Genomic DNA, 6,910 nt, shown 5'->3' on the forward strand with positions numbered 1-6,910 from the left:
CCGGTGCCGCTGATCAACCTGCCGCCAGGGTCACTCTGTCTAATGTCCCTCCATCATCAGTGATGAGTTTCTGAGCAGGGAGGTGTCCAGACACGGGAAACTGTCTCCAGTTAAAAAGACCCTGATCGGCTGTAAATCTCCGCTGCTGAAGCACGTGGTCTCCCCCCGGAGACACCTGCACCTGATCCTCAACAACCGGGATGAGGATTCAATGTTTGTTTCAGAGTCGATGACTGTGATTATGAGCTCTTTGCTGCCTCAGCACTGATGAAGTGTTTTGGTTGTGGAGAAGAAGGACACGTCGTAAAGGCTCCGCCGGGCCCCGGGGAGCAGCGCTCCGCCGCTGCGGGACCCCGCACCGTGAGGCCCGGAGCTGCGGAGCGGCCCGGTGCCGGTACCGAGGGTCCGAGCGGGTCTGAGCAGAGCAGGGAGGTAGACAATGGAGCGGGGAGTGAGACAGGTGAAGTGAGTGGACAACAGGGGAGTGAGACAGGTGAAGTGAGTGGACAACAGGGGAGTGAGACAGGAGGAGTGAGTGGACAACAGGGGAGTGAGACAGGTGAAGTGAGTGGACAACAGGGAGGTGAGACAGGGGAAGTGAGTGGACAACAGGGGAGTGAGACAGGTGAAGTGAGTGGACAACAGGGGAGTGAGACAGGTGAAGTGAGTGGACAACAGGGGAGTGAGACAGGTGAAGTGAGTGGACAACAGGGGAGTGAGACAGGTGAAGTGAGTGGACAACAGGGAGGTGAGACAGGTGAAGTGAGTGGACAACAGGGGAGTGAGACAGGTGAAGTGAGTGGAAAACAGGGGAGTGAGACAGGAGGAGTGAGTGGACAACAGGGGAGTGAGACAGGGGAAGTGAGTGGACAACAGGGGAGTGAGACAGGTGAAGTGAGTGGACAACAGGGGAGTGAGACAGGTGAAGTGAGTGGAAAACAGGGGAGTGAGACAGGTGAAGTGAGTGGAAAACAGGGGAGTGAGACAGGTGAAGTGAGTGGACAACAGGGAGGTGAGACAGGGGAAGTGAGTGGACAACAGGGGAGTGAGACAGGTGAAGTGAGTGGACAACAGGGAGGTGAGACAGGTGAAGTGAGTGGACAACAGGGGAGTGAGACAGGTGAAGTGAGTGGAAAACAGGGGAGTGAGACAGGAGGAGTGAGTGGACAACAGGGGAGTGAGACAGGTGAAGTGAGTGGACAACAGGGAGGTGAGACAGGGGAAGTGAGTGGACAACAGGGGAGTGAGACAGGTGAAGTGAGTGGACAACAGGGGAGTGACACAGGTGAAGTGAGTGGAAAACAGGGGAGTGAGACAGGTGAAATGAGTGGACAACAGGGGAGTGAGACAGGTGAAGTGAGTGGAAAACAGGGGAGTGAGACAGGTGAAGTGAGTGGAAAACAGGGGAGTGAGACAGGTGAAGTGAGTGGACAACAGGGAGGTGAGACAGGGGAAGTGAGTGGACAACAGGGGAGTGAGACAGGTGAAGTGAGTGGACAACAGGGAGGTGAGACAGGTGAAGTGAGTGGACAACAGGGGAGTGAGACAGGTGAAGTGAGTGGACAACAGGGGAGTGAGACAGGTGAAGTGAGTGGACAACAAGGAGGTGAGACAGGTGAAGTGAGTGGACAACAGGGAGGTGAGACAGGTGAAGTGAGTGGACAACAGGGAGGTGAGACAGGTGAAGTGAGTGGACAACAGGGAGGTGAGACAGGGGAAGTGAGTGGACAACAGGGGAGTGAGACAGGTGAAGTGAGTGGACAACAGGGAGGTGAGACAGGGGAAGTGAGTGGACAACAGGGGAGTGAGACAGGTGAAGTGAGTGGAAAACAGGGGAGTGAGACAGGGGAAGTGAGTGGACAACAGGGGAGTGAGACAGGTGAAGTGAGTGGAAAACAGGGGAGTGAGACAGGAGGAGTGAGTGGACAACAGGGGAGTGAGACAGGTGAAGTGAGTGGACAACAGGGGAGTGAGACAGGTGAAGTGAGTGGACAACAGGGAGGTGAGACAGGGGAAGTGAGTGGACAACAGGGGAGTGAGACAGGGGAAGTGAGTGGACAACAGGGGAGTGAGACAGGTGAAGTGAGTGGAAAACAGGGAGGTGAGACAGGGGAAGTGAGTGGACAACAGGGGAGTGAGACAGGTGAAGTGAGTGGAAAACAGGGGAGTGAGACAGGTGAAGTGAGTGGAAAACAGGGAGGTGAGACAGGTGAAGTGAGTGGACAACAGGGGAGTGAGACAGGTGAAGTGAGTGGACAACAGGGAGGTGAGACAGGGGAAGTGAGTGGACAACAAGGAGGTGAGACAGGGGAAGTGAGTGGACAACAGGGGAGTGAGACAGGTGAAGTGAGTGGACAACAGGGGAGTGAGACAGGTGAAGTGAGTGGACAACAGGGGAGTGAGACAGGTGAAGTGAGTGGAAAACAGGGGAGTGAGACAGGTGAAGTGAGTGGACAACAGGGAGGTGAGACAGGTGAAGTGAGTGGACAACAGGGAGGTGAGACAGGGGAAGTGAGTGGACAACAAGGAGGTGAGACAGGGGAAGTGAGTGGACAACAAGGAGGTGAGACAGGGGAAGTGAGTGGACAACAGGGGAGTGAGACAGGTGAAGTGAGTGGACAACAGGGAGGTGAGACAGGGGAAGTGAGTGGACAACAGGGGAGTGAGACAGGTGAAGTGAGTGGAAAACAGGGGAGTGAGACAGGTGAAGTGAGTGGAAAACAGGGAGGTGAGACAGGTGAAGTGAGTGGACAACAGGGGAGTGAGACAGGTGAAGTGAGTGGACAACAGGGAGGTGAGACAGGGGAAGTGAGTGGACAACAGGGGAGTGAGACAGGTGAAGTGAGTGGAAAACAGGGGAGTGAGACAGGTGAAGTGAGTGGAAAACAGGGAGGTGAGACAGGTGAAGTGAGTGGACAACAGGGGAGTGAGACAGGTGAAGTGAGTGGACAACAGGGAGGTGAGACAGGGGAAGTGAGTGGAAAACAGGGGAGTGAGACAGGTGAAGTGAGTGGACAACAGGGGAGTGAGACAGGGGAAGTGAGTGGACAACAGGGGAGTGAGACAGGTGAAGTGAGTGGACAACAGGGAGGTGAGACAGGTGAAGTGAGTGGACAACAGGGAGGTGAGACAGGGGAAGTGAGTGGACAACAAGGAGGTGAGACAGGGGAAGTGAGTGGACAACAGGGGAGTGAGACAGGTGAAGTGAGTGGACAACAGGGGAGTGAGACAGGTGAAGTGAGTGGACAACAGGGGAGTGAGACAGGTGAAGTGAGTGGAAAACAGGGGAGTGAGACAGGTGAAGTGAGTGGACAACAGGGAGGTGAGACAGGTGAAGTGAGTGGACAACAGGGAGGTGAGACAGGGGAAGTGAGTGGACAACAAGGAGGTGAGACAGGGGAAGTGAGTGGACAACAAGGAGGTGAGACAGGGGAAGTGAGTGGACAACAGGGGAGTGAGACAGGTGAAGTGAGTGGACAACAGGGAGGTGAGAAAGGTGAAGTGAGTGGACAACAGGGGAGTGAGACAGGTGAAGTGAGTGGAAAACAGGGGAGTGAGACAGGTGAAGTGAGTGGACAACAGGGAGGTGAGACAGGTGAAGTGAGTGGACAACAGGGAGGTGAGACAGGGGAAGTGAGTGGACAACAAGGAGGTGAGACAGGGGAAGTGAGTGGACAACAAGGAGGTGAGACAGGGGAAGTGAGTGGACAACAGGGGAGTGAGACAGGTGAAGTGAGTGGACAACAGGGAGGTGAGACAGGTGAAGTGAGTGGACAACAGGGGAGTGAGACAGGTGAAGTGAGTGGACAACAGGGGAGTGAGACAGGTGAAGTGAGTGGACAACAGGGGAGTGAGACAGGTGAAGTGAGTGGAAAACAGGGGAGTGAGACAGGTGAAGTGAGTGGACAACAGGGAGGTGAGACAGGTGAAGTGAGTGGACAACAGGGAGGTGAGACAGGGGAAGTGAGTGGACAACAAGGAGGTGAGACAGGGGAAGTGAGTGGACAACAAGGAGGTGAGACAGGGGAAGTGAGTGGACAACAGGGGAGTGAGACAGGTGAAGTGAGTGGACAACAGGGAGGTGAGACAGGTGAAGTGAGTGGACAACAGGGGAGTGAGACAGGTGAAGTGAGTGGAAAACAGGGGAGTGAGACAGGTGAAGTGAGTGGACAACAGGGAGGTGAGACAGGTGAAGTGAGTGGACAACAGGGAGGTGAGACAGGGGAAGTGAGTGGACAACAAGGAGGTGAGACAGGGGAAGTGAGTGGACAACAAGGAGGTGAGACAGGGGAAGTGAGTGGACAACAGGGGAGTGAGACAGGTGAAGTGAGTGGACAACAGGGAGGTGAGACAGGTGAAGTGAGTGGACAACAGGGGAGTGAGACAGGTGAAGTGAGTGGACAACAGGGGAGTGAGACAGGTGAAGTGAGTGGACAACAGGGAGGTGAGACAGGTGAAGTGAGTGGACAACAGGGAGGTGAGACAGGGGAAGTGAGTGGACAACAAGGAGGTGAGACAGGGGAAGTGAGTGGACAACAAGGAGGTGAGACAGGTGAAGTGAGTGGACAACAGGGGAGTGAGACAGGTGAAGTGAGTGGACAACAGGGGAGTGAGACAGGAGGAGTGAGTGGACAACAGGGGAGTGAGACAGGTGAAGTGAGTGGACAACAGGGGAGTGAGACAGGTGAAGTGAGTGGACAACAGGGAGGTGAGACAGGTGAAGTGAGTGGACAACAGGGAGGTGAGACAGGTGAAGTGAGTGGACAACAGGGGAGTGAGACAGGTGAAGTGAGTGGACAACAGGGGAGTGAGACAGGTGAAGTGAGTGGAAAACAGGGGAGTGAGACAGGTGAAGTGAGTGGACAACAGGGAGGTGAGACAGGGGAAGTGAGTGGACAACAAGGAGGTGAGACAGGGGAAGTGAGTGGACAACAGGGGAGTGAGACAGGTGAAGTGAGTGGACAACAGGGGAGTGAGACAGGTGAAGTGAGTGGACAACAGGGGAGTGAGACAGGAGGAGTGAGTGGACAACAGGGGAGTGAGACAGGTGAAGTGAGTGGACAACAGGGGAGTGAGACAGGTGAAGTGAGTGGACAACAGGGGAGTGAGACAGGTGAAGTGAGTGGAAAACAGGGGAGTGAGACAGGAGGAGTGAGTGGACAACAGGGGAGTGAGACAGGTGAAGTGAGTGGACAACAGGGGAGTGAGACAGGTGAAGTGAGTGGAAAACAGGGGAGTGAGACAGGTGAAGTGAGTGGACAACAGGGAGGTGAGACAGGGGAAGTGAGTGGACAACAGGGAGGTGAGACGGGTGAAGTGAGTGGAAAACAGGGGAGTGAGACAGGAGGAGTGAGTGGACAACAGGGAGGTGAGACAGGTGAAGTGAGTGGACAACAGGGAGGTGAGACAGGTGAAGTGAGTGGAAAACAGGGGAGTGAGACAGGAGGAGTGAGTGGACAACAGGGGAGTGAGACAGGTGAAGTGAGTGGACAACAGGGGAGTGAGACAGGTGAAGTGAGTGGACAACAGGGGAGTGAGACAGGGGAAGTGAGTGGACAACAGGGGAGTGAGACAGGTGAAGTGAGTGGAAAACAGGGGAGTGAGACAGGAGGAGTGAGTGGACAACAGGGGAGTGAGACAGGGGAAGTGAGTGGACAACAGGGGAGTGAGACAGGTGAAGTGAGTGGAAAACAGGGGAGTGAGACAGGTGAAAAGTGAGTGGAAAACAGGGGAGTGAGACAGGTGAAGTGAGTGGACAACAGGGAGGTGAGACAGGGGAAGTGAGTGGACAACAGGGAGGTGAGACGGGTGAAGTGAGTGGACAACAGGGGAGTGAGACAGGTGAAGTGAGTGGACAACAGGGAGGTGAGACAGGTGAAGTGAGTGGACAACAGGGAGGTGAGACAGGGGAAGTGAGTGGACAACAGGGGAGTGAGACAGGTGAAGTGAGTGGACAACAGGGAGGTGAGACAGGTGAAGTGAGTGGACAACAGGGAGGTGAGACAGGTGAAGTGAGTGGACAACAGGGGAGTGAGACAGGTGAAGTGAGTGGACAACAGGGAGGTGAGACAGGTGAAGTGAGTGGACAACAGGGAGGTGAGACAGGTGAAGTGAGTGGACAACAGGGGAGTGAGACAGGTGAAGTGAGTGGAAAACAGGGGAGTGAGACAGGAGGAGTGAGTGGACAACAGGGAGGTGAGACAGGTGAAGTGAGTGGACAACAGGGAGGTGAGACAGGGGAAGTGAGTGGACAACAGGGAGGTGAGACGGGTGAAGTGAGTGGACAACAGGGGAGTGAGACAGGTGAAGTGAGTGGACAACAGGGAGGTGAGACAGGTGAAGTGAGTGGACAACAGGGAGGTGAGACAGGTGAAGTGAGTGGACAACAGGGAGGTGAGACAGGTGAAGTGAGTGGACAACAGGGGAGTGAGACAGGTGAAGTGAGTGGAAAACAGGGGAGTGAGACAGGAGGAGTGAGTGGACAACAGGGAGGTGAGACAGGTGAAGTGAGTGGACAACAGGGGAGTGAGACAGGTGAAGTGAGTGGAAAACAGGGGAGTGAGACAGGAGGAGTGAGTGGACAACAGGGAGGTGAGACAGGTGAAGTGAGTGGACAACAGGGAGGTGAGACAGGGGAAGTGAGTGGACAACAGGGAGGTGAGACGGGTGAAGTGAGTGGACAACAGGGAGGTGAGACAGGTGAAGTGAGTGGAAAACAGGGGAGTGAGACAGGTGAAGTGAGTGGACAACAGGGGAGTGAGACAGGTGAAGTGAGTGGACAACAGGGGAGTGAGACAGGTGAAGTGAGTGGACAACAGGGGAGTGAGACAGGTGAAGTGAGTGGACAACAGGGAGGTGAGACAGGTGAAGTGAGTGGACAACAGGGGAGTGAGACAGGTGAAGTGAGTGG

This window comes from Trachinotus anak, unplaced genomic scaffold (genome assembly GCF_046630095.1).
Source record: "Trachinotus anak isolate AG129_WGS33_773 ecotype Australia unplaced genomic scaffold, CSIRO_AGI_Tana_v1 ptg000054l, whole genome shotgun sequence".
NCBI lineage: Eukaryota > Metazoa > Chordata > Actinopteri > Carangiformes > Carangidae > Trachinotus > Trachinotus anak.